General features: G+C 36.4%; 1 protein-coding gene across 18 annotated transcripts in view; it reads right to left on the bottom strand.

Annotated features, from left to right (window-relative positions):
* The window catches only part of fut8 (fucosyltransferase 8), a 435,504-nt gene that overhangs the window by 227,686 nt on the left and 193,355 nt on the right, over positions 1-14,463 (bottom strand). For all 18 annotated transcript variants that reach the window (XM_015351257.2, XM_069192936.1, XM_069192939.1 and 15 more), the window contains one exon: positions 593-644. The gene's annotated coding sequence lies outside the window, so the exon portion shown is untranslated. The remainder of the gene's footprint in view (positions 1-592; positions 645-14,463) is intronic.

The raw sequence follows: 14,463 nt of genomic DNA, 5'->3' as shown, positions 1-14,463 counted from the left end.
TTGTACTGGGACAGACGATATGAAATGCATTAAGTAATACAAAGGTTCAAATAAACAGAGACTGGTCTTGCCAAGTTTTGAGTAGAGCCTGCTCAACATGAATGAACACGATATGTCACTACTTTAATGCAGAGACTGACGAAATGAAATTCAATTTCATCAATCTGCGAGCAGAGAATAAAAAATAATTTTCAAAACAAATATCTGCCAACATGCAAATAGCCATTATAAAAGCATCAACAACAGAAAGCATTTTGACCCTAAGCCATGTGAGTGACGTTATGCAAAGGTGTCTATTACCCTTTATATAACAATGCCTCCTCAAATACTCGCGCACTCGAAGTCCGCACTTGTGCACGTCACAAGGAGGAGGGAGGGAAGGGCTTAGGGCATAGTGTGACAATCAGGACACGGCCACTGCCTTTCTGTAGGAGCACCTGCTATAGGTTAACAAGATGTAACATGCATACCATGGTATGAGAACCATATGCGGAGAGTTGCCACCATAAAACTTGCTAAGACACATTCATTGAAATGACAACAATAGAAGAAAATCTCTCAAGAGGAGGAAATAAAATAGATCTGCACTCACCTGAGCTGTTCTTCTGCAGTATGAAAAGTGGGAGGTAGTCTAAGAATCAATCCTACAAAAGAAAAAAAAAAGTTTTGTTTCTCAAAATGTCAAGAGAAATAAAAATGATGCTTATTATTTAAAACAAGGCAAATGAGGTATTGTTAAAAAAAGCTTCAGCACAGGAAGAAGGGTTAGTAATGTCACTCACAATGGACATTCATGGGCAAGTTCCCATTTAAAAAATAAAATTAAAAACAAATATGTGTTGTTGGTATTAAAGTTCGTACTACAAAAATAAAAGACATTTATGGCATAAACTGTAATATTGAGAACAAATAAATGCAAAGTGACTTAATTTACAATGTTATAAACAAACTTTAAAAAAAAGCAAAATGACCTATTATTTATTCAGGGATTATTTATTATGTCAGTGTGTTCCATGGGGAAGGCATCTTCCCCATAAAGACAGGCTCACATAAATTCTCTGCAGATCGTCTGGGAGAATGAGAGAAAGAAGATGGATGAAAGAGATAGAAAGAAAGAGAGCAAGAGAAAAAGAAGAGAGCAAGGGGAAGGGAAATAAAAATAATCAAAGCAAAGAAGAGTCCATGAGAAAGAGTGAAAGATGCATGAGGAAAAAAATGTCTTTGAATATAGCCTGCTAATTAAGTATTACAATTTTCTGGAGAACCACCAATTTTGCAGTTCTGAGGGTGGTTATTCTTTTAAATTTGCATTTGTGTGTGTGCTGTGTGTAACTTGCTTACTTGTTTGTCTGTTGTCATAACTACCTCAACATCTGTCCTTGGCTCAACTCACCCTTTTCAGTTGTCTGAATGCAAATGAAGTGGATATGTGCCATACTGTCTTGAGTTCATATATCCAAGTTTAAAAAGCACTAGATTCTATTCTTGCCATAAAGATTTTCACACAGGTAGTTTCCACAGAAAAAAAAAATGTCTGGCTTCAGAGTGCGTACAGTATCTATCATTAATCGCACATTTTCTCTGCAAGTTGTCTTCAGTAAATCAAAATAATACAAAACGACAGGTCCTGTTCATGCATGAGGCATCAAAGCCGTATGTCTTGAACTTATAAAGAAGCTATCAGTCCTGTCTGCAGTAATGCTGTGTTGCAATTATATTTTGACATTTAGTGAAGGAATTGAGATATTTAAGCCTTGGAACTGTGTCTGACTTTTTCTGTCAGGTCAAGCCCTTGAAAGTGGCTTGAAGTGAGTGTGGTTGTGGACATTCTCTTTTCCAGATCACTGAAAATGCTAAAACAGTGCAACATGCAGTATTCAATGATGCATCCCAGAACAGATATAAAGCTCATGTTCACCACACAGTAAACCTAGCCATGAACTGCAGAGTGCCATACACACTCCCTTCTGCAGTGCTAAGAAGCAGAAAGTATCAAAAATTGAAAATGATCATTTAACCAAGATGACCTCTTCAAGGGAATAAAAGTTTTGGTATTGTACAATTCAATAGTGTAGCTTCTTACTCAATATAATACTTAAAAAATTAGTGAAGATTTCTTTTAATATTAAGTTAAAATGAATTACTAGTGTGGTCTGTTAATTTTGTTTTAGAGGAAGTCAAAGGAGAACCTGCAGTGACAAATGTCATCATGTTTCAATACACCATGATAAAGCAGAGGAAAATGTAGTGTAGCATAATGGGTATCATAGTAAAACCACCTTATAGCATAATTCAGACCATAGAAAAATGTAATGGCATAAGTACAATACATTTGCTGTATAAAAAAAACATGGGGAATCTGTGCAAATGTCATGCAAATAGCATTGCAAAGTGGGAAACCTTCTGAAAAGAATTTGAACAAGACCAACTGGCTACCCCTAACTGAGAAATACAGCTGTGCAGATTTATTTACAACTGGGCGGAGAATTTAACACTGGAATGGTCAGTAAAATGCCACACTGGAATACCAGTGCACACCCTGCAGAATATGCTCCTGTCATTACTAAAAAGCTACTTTTTGTTTTGCAAAATTTTGAAGGCCATCGTTTTTATTTAAGCATTCGTTTTAGCTACAACACAAGAAATAGTCACAATTTGTCACACGTTATACAGTATGTACTGTGCATTAGTAAATGAGCCAACAGTTCTTACTATTGCTCTATACTAGACCTTTAATGTATATTGAGATTCTAAATGTACTAAGACCACTAAAATGTTCTGAAGTCTGACCATCTAAATGACTTACATGCTTTAAGTTTATGCATCTGTCCACACTATGCAAGTTTATGCATCTGTCCACACTTCAAGATGCAGAATGATTTCCCTGAATGCAATAATTCTATTCAGCAACAGTTCCTAAATATTTTTACTTTTCTCAAGTAGTCTGTAAAATGCTTCTCAGGGGAATGCAAACAATATACTATTCCCACTCCAATTTGTCATAAACTGGGTCAGTTTCCTTATATATTCACAAAGAGATTGCAATTATTGGTTAGAGGGTCTTTTATATAGTTTAGTCATGTCAATTCAAAGAGCTCTTGTGTGGGAACTACTGTACCTCTTCCTCTTATGGACCAACACAGACTTGACAAAAACATATAAAATGGCATAAAGAGCCAGGAGTGCATGAGAAGAAAAGTAAAAAGAAAAATACATGCCATCTATTCTGCTAAGCCAGTTAACAGTTTATCACAATTTTATTTTATTTCTCTGAAAAAAGTGTATCCCTTTCTCTCCAAAGGCCACAGGTTTGGCAAACATATCTCACCTGTTGTTTTTGTTTTACTGAACATAAATGCAATGCAGTAGAAATTGTTTTATTTAAAAAAATAGCCACTTGTCAAATTAGTTGTAACAGAAGATGGCATCATTCACCAAGGACCACAATAATTAAATAATGCTTCAGAAAGTTTAACATGGAGCACCTTAGTCTCCAAAAGCATGTGTTGAACAAATGCATATATTATGCACATAAGCAAGGTCACTGGTAAATCATTGGAAAGGATAAAGAAGAAACACATTAGATACCATTTGCTGCTATTTATCTGCTATGTAATAAGAAAATACAATCAAAACCTCTTCATTAGGTGTGGCACCTCATGAGCTACTGTATTGGATATCAGTAGGCATTAAGTATGGTGGTGAAGAAAATGAAACACTTTTGTAGACATGCTTGTAGACATACCTACAAAGAACTTGAAGCTGTGTTTATTAATTCACCCCATAATTAAAACTGACAAGGTAAAGTACCCTTTTTTTCAAACAGCAAAACTGCCTCCTGGTCTTACTAAAGCCTTGGCATCTTACCAAGTCCACAAAGATTCAAGCCCTGTTTGCATTTGATCCAAAGTCTTGTTTGCTGGCATGCACATGCTTTCTTTCTTATGCAGAGGTTGTGTGAGCAAGAGAAAAATAAGCTAAGGAACAGTGCACACTGATGCCCTACTGCTCCTGATTACCTCAGACACTTCTACACTACAATGACATACCCTAATGTCTCAGGAAAAGTTTCTGGTGCATTGTGAGGTCACAAAGATCCCATAGAGGGATTTTTAGGAAGCTACAGCATGTTAGTGTCAGACTGTTCTACTATATGGGTAACAAAATAAAAGGCAGAGAAAGTTATCCACCTGCTGATCCTCAACAACATTTTTTCTGAAAAACATAAAAGCCCAGAGGATAAACAGTGTACTGTGAACTGCTCCATTACTGTTTTCATTTCAGGATATCAAAGTATATAGAAATCTAAAGGAAGAGTGCAGTTACTCTATTAACAATCTCCAGTATCATGGATAACAGATTATCCTACCATTACATTAAGGCTGAACCTTTCATTCTGATTGCGGCTTTCTGATGTACCAAGGACACATTTCCTTTTCAAAAGAAACTTAAGACTGGGACCATTGTCATTTCAATTTTACCGAAGGACCTGAAAGTCTTTGAAGACTTGCGTAGTTTCAGAACTCAATAGTAACACTGTTAATGTAGAGAAAACTTAAGATGCATTAAAGCATCTATGAAATCAACTTTTTACACCTCATAGCATGTTTAATGTAAGTCACATACATATAAAAATTTGAACACTGGTATATTTGAACATTCTAGAACTAAATGTATTTATATTAAATACCTGAATGATTTATTTTTTGGGAGGGCTGAGATTTTACTTGCATCAACTAGACCGTAATATTTCCCCCAACAAAATGTTAACATGAGGTCAAAAAGTGTAAATGTGGAATTATGCATCAAATGAGTCATTAATTTGAAAAAAAAAATGTAGCTTTCAGATTCTTGACAGTCTTGCTTTGTTACTAGGATATGTTTCTTGAGGTCACTGACTGATTAAAAGCTAATCAAGATACAAGCAGTGCAAAGCAAAAAACAATCAATTTTCTTAGAACCTACTTGTTTTGCTCATTTAATCTCTGTCTCAGTTCAACACAAGCTTTTTATTGTGATTTCAAGGGTTCTGTGGTTTTCTCATTGGTTTAATGACTGGCAGTTTTAAGATCATGAAAACAACATATACTATAGTTTATGGTAGCAAACTCAGGGAGTAGCTGAATACAGAAAATGAAAAAAAAAACTAAACTGTCTGGAATGTATGATATGATGAAAGATCATAGGAATGAGATTGGTCTTGTAATTCAATAATCTGTCTCAGTCAACAGGTACCTTTGTAGTATACATAATTGCAATAATATAAGTTGGAAGTGCTATTAATGAAGAACTTTCTCATATATAATGAAGGTGAAAACTTCCATCCATCTATTTTCTAAGTGCTTTTTCCATTTTAGGGTCACAGGGGGAGCCATAGCCTGTCCTGGCAATGAACAGGTGCAAGGTAAGATACACCCTTGATGGGAAGCCAATCATCACAGCACAGAGACACAGACATACACACCAGGGCCACTTTTTGAAGAAGTCAATTAACCTGCCAATGTTTTTGGACTGTGGGAGAAAACCAGAGCACTCAGAGGAAACCCACGTGAACACGGGGGAGAACATACAAACTCCCAAGCAGATAGCACCCCAGGAATTGAATCCAGAGCCCTACACTGTGAGGCAGGAATACTAACCACAGGACCATTGTTCCACCCCAGATGGAATGATCTGCAAAGAGCCAACCAACTGTCAATGCAATCCTCAGCCCGGTCAAGGTGGTAAGTCTGCTGAGATAGGCTTCAGGCTTCAGGAAGACTACATCTGAGAAGACCACTTTGACAGTGCATGCCTGGCCAGGTCTCTGGAGAAGTTTCCCGCTTAGGGAGTGCACCTTAAATCAGTCCAGCTGCTGGTGCCCTCCGAATGATGCATCGATGAAGTGCATGTAGCTGGTCTGGTTCCACAAATGGACCATTCAATCTGTGCTGGTTTACATAAGGCTCGACATCGGTGACCTCTAACACTGCCAACCTTCAGTCAACCTAAGTCTATACCCTCTAGCTGACAGCCTATGGGACTCTGACGTGATGTTTGTGTCACCACCGGCTCTACATTGGGCTTGTTTTGAAACTTTCATTCAGCACTTTCACTTGGGTGATCCGGAGTGCTGATGGTAAACCACTCCTTGTGTATTTTATAATTAGACATGACAGAAATAGTAGCCCAGTTAGTCAATGTTTTGGTAGCAGTAGCAGTAATGTAGCACTAACAAAATATGTAAAAAGTACATTTTCTGCACCATTTCTTGTAATTTTATATCTGGAATAGCTTGGAAAGTACAAACATTACTGATCTCCACATCTTTCTTCACACTGTGTCTGAGGAATCACTTTCTGTTCTTTTCATCAACCAAATAACCACAGCTGATTATGAAAATCAATTCAAGAGTTATATTTCCACCAATTTCCACTGTATCCAAAGGATTATGCACAATGAGCAATGTAAAAAGGCAAATTAAGAAGCCCCTGGACTCTCTGGACTTGTCTCTCAACATAGCAGGATTTCAGTTGCCTTGGAAGACCCCCATGCTTAAATGCCTGTTTAAAAGTGCTGAAATTGACTTTTTTTGCTTTCATCTGTTATTTTTTGCAGATTTTCACTAAACATTTAGGGGAAAGGAAACACACTGTGCTTCATATTGTTTATGACTACCTAAACCTGCAACCTCCACATAGAGCATTCTTGTTCAACTGCTGTGTTTCCTGATGAATAAGAACTTATCATTCTATGTTTTTTTTTTATTTTATTTGGGTACCCCTTGGCTTTCAGCTTTTGTGTTAACATTGTAACAGCAGAAGCTGCAACTTCAGTTCTGTATGCATATCCCCATGCTGCTTTGCCAATCTGTCTCAAACATGATCTCAGCACATTTGATACCTAAGAGGGCATTTCCCAGTTTCTACCATGTGCAGAATGATCTCTGGCACCTCATCAAAGACTCCTTCTGAATCTACCAAAGTTGCAGGATATACAGTAGTATATCAGGTCCTGCAAGTTCATTTTAGTTCTGATTTCAGGCATATATATATATCTGACTTTTAAAAAGTGAAACCCTTCAAAGGCTAACTTACTCCCTATTTTCCCCTGTGTCCAATAGTAGTCATCATACATCCATCTGCACAGGTTAGGTTGCATGGTAGAGCTCACACTGTGACTGTATTACAGCAAATAGATTTGTAAAATGGAACCTAAGTAATGATAAGGGCCTTTATTGGTTTTGTATTTTCCCTGCTCTGCTAAATATGGGAGTTTCAAGCAATACAAACTAGAGAACACTGAAACGTCATTACAAGATCAAATTAATAAACTGAATTCCCTCCCTCTATTAATTATAGACTGTTCCCTTGGAAGAACTAGAATAAGGCAAAGGTCCGATTAACTAGTAGTTTACTGCATAACTTCCATTATCTCTATAGGTACAATTATTAATTTGAGACAACGTTTTTGACTCCTTCTAAAGACACCAATCATCTCTATAACACCCCTTGATAAAACTGCATTTTTAAATATCCTGTGTTACATTCTAATGAGGAATCTCTGAGGAGCTAATTTTATTAAGCCATGACTCACATTCTGTGTATAAAAGCTGATGATTATACAGCTATGCATTATAACTTTCATATAATGTAGTAACAACCTTTTCGAACCCCTCCAATCTGGCTTCCGTTAACTTCACAGCACAGAAACTGCCCTGGTCAAAGTCACCAACGATCTTCTAATAGCTTCTGATTCTGGTTCTCTTTCTATAATCATCCTTCTTGATCTCAGTGCTGCTTTTGACACTCTTGACCATAACATCTTACTTTCTCATCTTGAGACTGTTTTTGGAGTTTCTGACACTGCTCTCAAATGGTTCAAATCTTACCTCACTGATCGCTGTCACTTTGTCTCTCTCAATGGCTACAGGTCTGAAATTGGTCTTGTTAAGTCTGGTATTCCTCAGGGCTCAATACTGGGCCCCTTGCTCTCCAGCATTTACATGATCCCTCTTGGTCAGCTTTTAAGATCACACGGCCTCAGCTTTAATTTTTACGCTGACGGTACTCAAATATACAGTACATTCATACCAAACCTGACACTGATGTGGCTGTCTCTATTCTATCTAATTGCATCTCTGATATACAAATTTGGATGACTCAAAACTTCCTTCATTTTAACTGCGACAAGACTGAAGTCATACTTATTGGCACCCCCCATCAACTTCGTAAAGCCAGTCCTCTAACCCTATCTGTAGATGGCTCTGTACTTGAGCTTCAATCAAAATTGAAAAACCTTGGGGTTATATTCGATTCTGGCTCAACATTTGACCCACATGTACAGCATACTGTCAAAACATCTTTTTTTCACCTTATTGCTAGACTATGCCCTATGCTATTATTAACTGTGGCTGAAAAGCTGATCAAAACATTTGTATTCTCTTGAATTGACTACTGTAATGCTCTACTCGCTGGGGTATCTAAATCTACTCTGAACAAACTGCAGTATGTCCACAATTCAGCAGCCAGAATCCTGACCAGGTCTAGTGCAAGTGTTCACATTACTCCTATCCTGGAGTCCTTGCACTGGCTTCCGGTCAAATTCCGTGTAGACTTTAAAATCCTCATGCTCACCTATAAGGCTCTGCATGGCTTGGCACCTCAGTACCTGCCTGAACTCGCAACCTAAGCTTTTCTAATTCTGCTCTCCTTACTGTCCCCCAAGCCCGTCTACATTGTATGGGTGACAGGGCCTTTTCCTGTTATGCCCCCAAACTCTGGAACTCTCTCCCCAAGAATATCAGAGAGTCACCTTCTGTAAACTCCTTCACATCCAGACTCAAAACTCTCTTCTTCAGAAAAGCCTTTACTGCACTGGTTCCATTCTTCACCCCTCTGCTTTTCTTAGTACCACCATCCATGTCTTCTCTGTATATTGTCATTGTGTTTTATCTTGTGTATTCTTTTTATTTATTGTTGTTGTCATCCTGTAAAGCACTTTTAGAAGCCACCTTTAAAGGTGCTATATAAAATAAAGTTTATTATAATTATATATAACTTGCATAAAAAGGCTTGCAAAACATAACTACATAATTATAGACCAATATGTCTTATTTATGTTATACAGTACATGTAGAGTTATGAAAATGATAACTATGGTTATATAAACTTAAAAGGATATTTTGATAAAGTTTTGTAAAAAAGATTAATCCTGAAATTGGTGGCAAGATAATGTGTATGTTTGGATTGTGAACTGCTTATTGGATACAAATTACAATTAAAAGAAAATGCTCAAATTGGGATTTTATTAGTCGTGAAATATTCCAGGGGTCTGTATTAGGACCAATGTCATTCATAGTTTAAAGTAATAAGATTCTGGCATAGCTAGTGAACTAGTGAAATCTGTAGATACAACTAAAATCCCAAACAAGAATATTAGCAAACAATGTAGAAGTTCCAAAGGAAATTTAAATTTAGATATAGGCCAAATTCAATTTCAGACTAGTCAATCACCTGGCAAATGATATGCAGATTATTGCATGATGTTAGGGAAGACATCAATTATAGATATAAAATGGAAGCTTGAGAACCCATCTATGAATATGGATGTGTATATACAGTATATTCTATACTGTATATAGTATATATATATACAGGTAGAGTATGTATTTATGATTACACTACAATGTGAGGAAGCAGTACATAGGCAAACAAAAGGTTAATTTGGTTAATGCATATACAGTACAGTAGTTAAAATAATTTAAATTAAGTTTTTTTGGGGGGTTGACACATTACAAAAAAGATATCACTGCTCTAGAAGCAAGAGAAAAGTGACCAAAATGTACCTGATCTTAACGGAATGTCCAATACTGTCATGGTTGAAGATCTGAATCTTGTTTGTTTCAAAAATAGAAGACTATTAGGAGACCTGATTCAGACATTCGAAATACTGCAGGGCATTGACAAAGTACCCTTATGTCCTTATCATTTGCACCATGTATCTAACTAACAGTATCTGTACAACCTTGAGTTGATATAAGGAACAATCTGTCTGAACCCCAACAAAAACATATTGCTGAGAAATGATCTTTAATCTGATAATTTCACTTTTTAATCTGAGGAAAAAGGCATCAGAACTGCAACATCAAACGCACATTATGTTTATTCCCTTAGATGATTAAGTGAAAATCTACAACAATTCAACCTTATAAAAACTGCATCTATGCTATAGTTAAACACATTTTACCCAAATACAAGCATGAGAGGATCTGGGCCAAAGTGATACAAATCAAGAATACCTGGAGAACACCATAAACATCAAAACCTCTAAAAACTTCAAGAGCATATTTATGACTAAATGATGAAGATCACACCAACTGATAAAATGATACAGTGCCTATAGAAAGTCTACATCCCCCTTGGACTTTTTCACATTTTATTGTGTTACAGCATGGAGCCATGATGTATTTAATTTTGCCACTCATCAACATAAAGTACTCTATAATGTCAAAGTGAGAAAAAAAATCCAGACATTTTACTAAATTAATTAAAAATAAAAAACAGAAATTAATTGAATGCATAAGTATTCACCCCATTGCTTTGACACACCTAAATTACCTCTGAAGTAACCACCTCTCTTCTCTAAGTCACATAATTAGTTGGCTGGAATCCACCTGTGTGCATGTTTCACATGATTGCAGAATAAATACACTTGTGTCTGGAAGCTTCCCCACTTAGTGCATTTCCAAGGAAATAGTACACCATGAAGACCAAGGAACATTCCAAGCAGATCCGAGACAAGGTTCTTGAAAAATACCAGTCAGGACAAGGATATAGGACAATTTGCAAGGCATTGAATACATCGAAGCACAGTGAAGTCCATCATTTAAAAGGTGAGAAAATATGGAGCAACTGTGAATCTGCCCAGAACTGGCCGTCCTCCAAAACTGAGTGTCCAGGTAAGAAGAGCCATAGTAAGGGAGGCCACCAAGAGGCCTATGGCAACTCTAAAGGAGTTACAGTCTTCCATGACAGAGGTTGGAGAAACTATACATTAGACAATAATAGGACTCACACTTCATAAATCTGGCTTGTACAGAAGGGTGGCAAGAAAAAAGTATTTGTTGAAAAAGATGCATGTCACATCTCGGCAAAAGTTCCAGTGTCAAGATGTGCAATGCTGACAGAAACCTACCCAAAGAGACTCACAGCTTTAATTGCTACAACAGCTAGTCTTACCAAGTATTAACTCTGAGGTGGGGGGATACTTATGCATTCAATTATTTGCTGTTTTTTTTATTTTTAATTAATTTAGTAAAATGTCTGGATTTTTTTTCTTACTTTGACATTATAGAGTACCTTGTGTTGAGTGGCAAAAAAGCCTGTGGCAACCAAACAGAATTTCTCTTTCCTCAGAGGCAAAAGAACCCAAATCTATTTCAAACACACACAAATAAATAAGGTAGAAGTAAAATGTCCATTACATGGACAAACCAAATACAGTCTGTCATAGTCAGAAAGCTTCAGAACATCATATTACCAATGCTGTTTAACCTTCATTCTAACAAGTCCTATGCATTTTGATATTAGTAAATCTATCTGAGACTGCTGTTGCCTACATTAGGAATGATTTAATTAATGCCAAACATTCTAATTACAGAACACACTTTGCAGTCATTCTTAGCTCATTAGTGTGTCAAAAAGATTTGAAATGTCTGGTGATGCTCTTCTTAATAAAATACTGAAGTTTGTGAAGATCTTGATGGCCTATCAATTATTTTCTTTACTTGAGCATTAGATAAAATGTTATTTTTTAATGTTTAATTTTATTCTCCAAGTAATTCCTTTCTTTTGTCTTTTATCTGCCTTTCATTCTAAATTATTCTGCAAAGATACAGGTCAGTCATAATGTTCCAGTCCAGCATATAACATGCTCGTGCTTACCATGCCAATGGGTTCCATACTGGCCACTGAAGGACAAGAACATACTGTAGGTGCTGCAGCTGTGTTTCTCCAATTATATGGCACATTTGTTTCTGCTGAGCACTTCCTGGAGATAACCTGCTGAGCATTGCTGAGTTACAGGTACAGTTTGTGTAATTGCTTCTACTCAGGGGTGGTCTCTACCTCAAATATGACATTCTGCCTTCATGTATTTTGAAAGGCTCCATTACCCAGGAGAAAAAAAAGCAAACAAGTGTATTCAAAAACGACAACTGCCCTGATTCTTCATTGGCATATGGAAGGAAAAAAAAAAAACAGGGAAGTTTATCTGCTCTTCTTTTAAAGTCCCAATACAAATAACCATCATGTTTACATCACACCCGAAGAAGGTTCCACAGCCGAAATGTTGTGTTTTCTTTCTTCTCTTTTCCGCATAGAATAAACCTATTACTTTGCAGCCTACGCATGCTGATTCAGCTACCCACCTGAACTACTTCAATCATGTTTACTTGACAGGAACCAGAACCACTGTTTAACACATTACAGGAGAAATTATACAGGTCTTTAACTGGAAATCACCTTCCTATAATCTGAGTTTATTGCTTCTTTCTGTTCCATTTTACAATTGAAAGGACTTTTACGAAACTAAACCTCCAAAGTGGAACTACTCACTCACGTTGCAAATAATTTCAATTTGCTGCTGCTAATGACTGGAACAATTGGAGAGCGTATGTACTGTATGTAAGATTAAAGGAGGTTGTGTATGAGTAAATATTTTCTGCCTGATATGTGGCACTTATTAAAACAGCTGTGCCCTGTTATTTCTGTTTTATTGATCGCTCTTTTCTTTCTTCACAGTTTTTTGGGGGCAAAAAACTGGTATAATTATATATATATATATTTTCAAAATATTCTAAAGCCAAGAGGTGAATGTCTATGTCATAAGTAATATATTTCTTACCTCACTGACACAAATTTAGCACCCTAAGTATTTCCTTGCTTTCCAACAGCAGAAATGTGAACTCAGGATTACTGTTAGCATTTGCACAGCTGCTATAGAAAGACAGTTCTTCAAACTTCATGCAATGGAAGCACCGGAAGTTACCATTTCTGTTGCAGCCGATAGTGACATTAGGCAAATAGACAGCAGTATCGAGGAAAATTAATGTCAGTTGACATCTTGAAATTGAGTAAACTGGAGATTTTATCTCTGTTTTTAAAATTTCCATTGCTGACAGTGAAAACGTAGCTGTACGTTATGTTAATGTTTGTTTTTTTTTCAGAATTTTCAGTATGTTCATTAAACTTGAGGAATCTATTGAGGTGGGACTGTTCTCAGAATAAGTATCATGAATAATAAGATCTAAGCCTTAACAAGAGGGATAAACAAATTTCACCTGGAAGTCTGAAATGTAATGGTTAGGACAACCCACCCCATAGGGATATCCATGCCACTCTTCTTGGAACTAAACCATGTCTAATCATTTCTTAAGGTCACAAACTGAGGCATGGGACAGTTCAATTTAATTGCACCTCAAGGTCGGTTTAGAAACATTTTGAAAGTCAAAACATTTTCTCCAAGATCCTATAAAGATTTCTGAAGGCTGGCCACCTCAGCCATAAAACCAGCTTATAATAGACAACACAAAAGCTCATGATAGGCTCTGCTGTGAAATGTGTGGATATTACCCAATCCATCTTTATGCCAGTCCTCTACAAAAACAAAGTAATGAGTATGTAACAGGTTCGTTTTTAGAATCAATAACTGCTAATTAGAAATATATTTCTTCCTAAAAATGAAATTAACAGCTCTGTGCATGACAAAGTGAATTAACTCCACATGCTAACATAACCAGTGTGTCATGTCAATAGCACTGGTGCTAGAAGCAAAATGTAGGAAGTAAAAGATTTAATTAAATCTGTTTCTTCTTCCAGTCAGTAATCATCTCATGGGAACTGTTTAAAATATTTTAATTACCATTTTTAGAATCTTTTGTATACAAAGAGAGACATTATTTATGCATTTTTGGCTGAAGTAGCATTAAACCTACAAGCAATGCAACCTGTCTAGGTTTTAATACAAAAAGAACAAAATTCACCCTTGCACAGATAATTGTCTTGCCCTGCTGGGATGGAATAATAGAGTTATTTAAGTTCAATTTCTTGTCTTTCAGCCTTTCCCGTTATTAAAAAATGCACAGCTGATCAAGTTATATATAAATCATAAAGCAAACAATATATTATATACCCAACAGGGAAATTTGACTACCTCAGCAAGATTTCATCTTATTTTTGTGTAGTTAGCTAATCAAATTGATGTAATCCTGTAATTTGTGCATGGCAAACAATTGACAGAAAACTAATTTTATATTACATACTGCAGCTGTGAAGGGATTTTCTTGTATCAGTCCATTATTTTTAATGTTTTAAACAGCACCTTTCAGTAGTAAGCCCTGTATTACATTAATATATTTAGAAAGTCTTTTGGTTTTAGCCTGTTTGGCTGACAGGGTGACAACAAGGTGCCTGACCCCCTCCT

This window comes from Lepisosteus oculatus, chromosome 8, assembly GCF_040954835.1.
Source record: "Lepisosteus oculatus isolate fLepOcu1 chromosome 8, fLepOcu1.hap2, whole genome shotgun sequence".
Taxonomy (NCBI): Eukaryota; Metazoa; Chordata; class Actinopteri; order Semionotiformes; family Lepisosteidae; genus Lepisosteus; species Lepisosteus oculatus.
The sequence above is the reverse complement of the archived record's forward strand: the minus strand, read 5'-3'. Positions and strand labels throughout refer to the sequence as shown.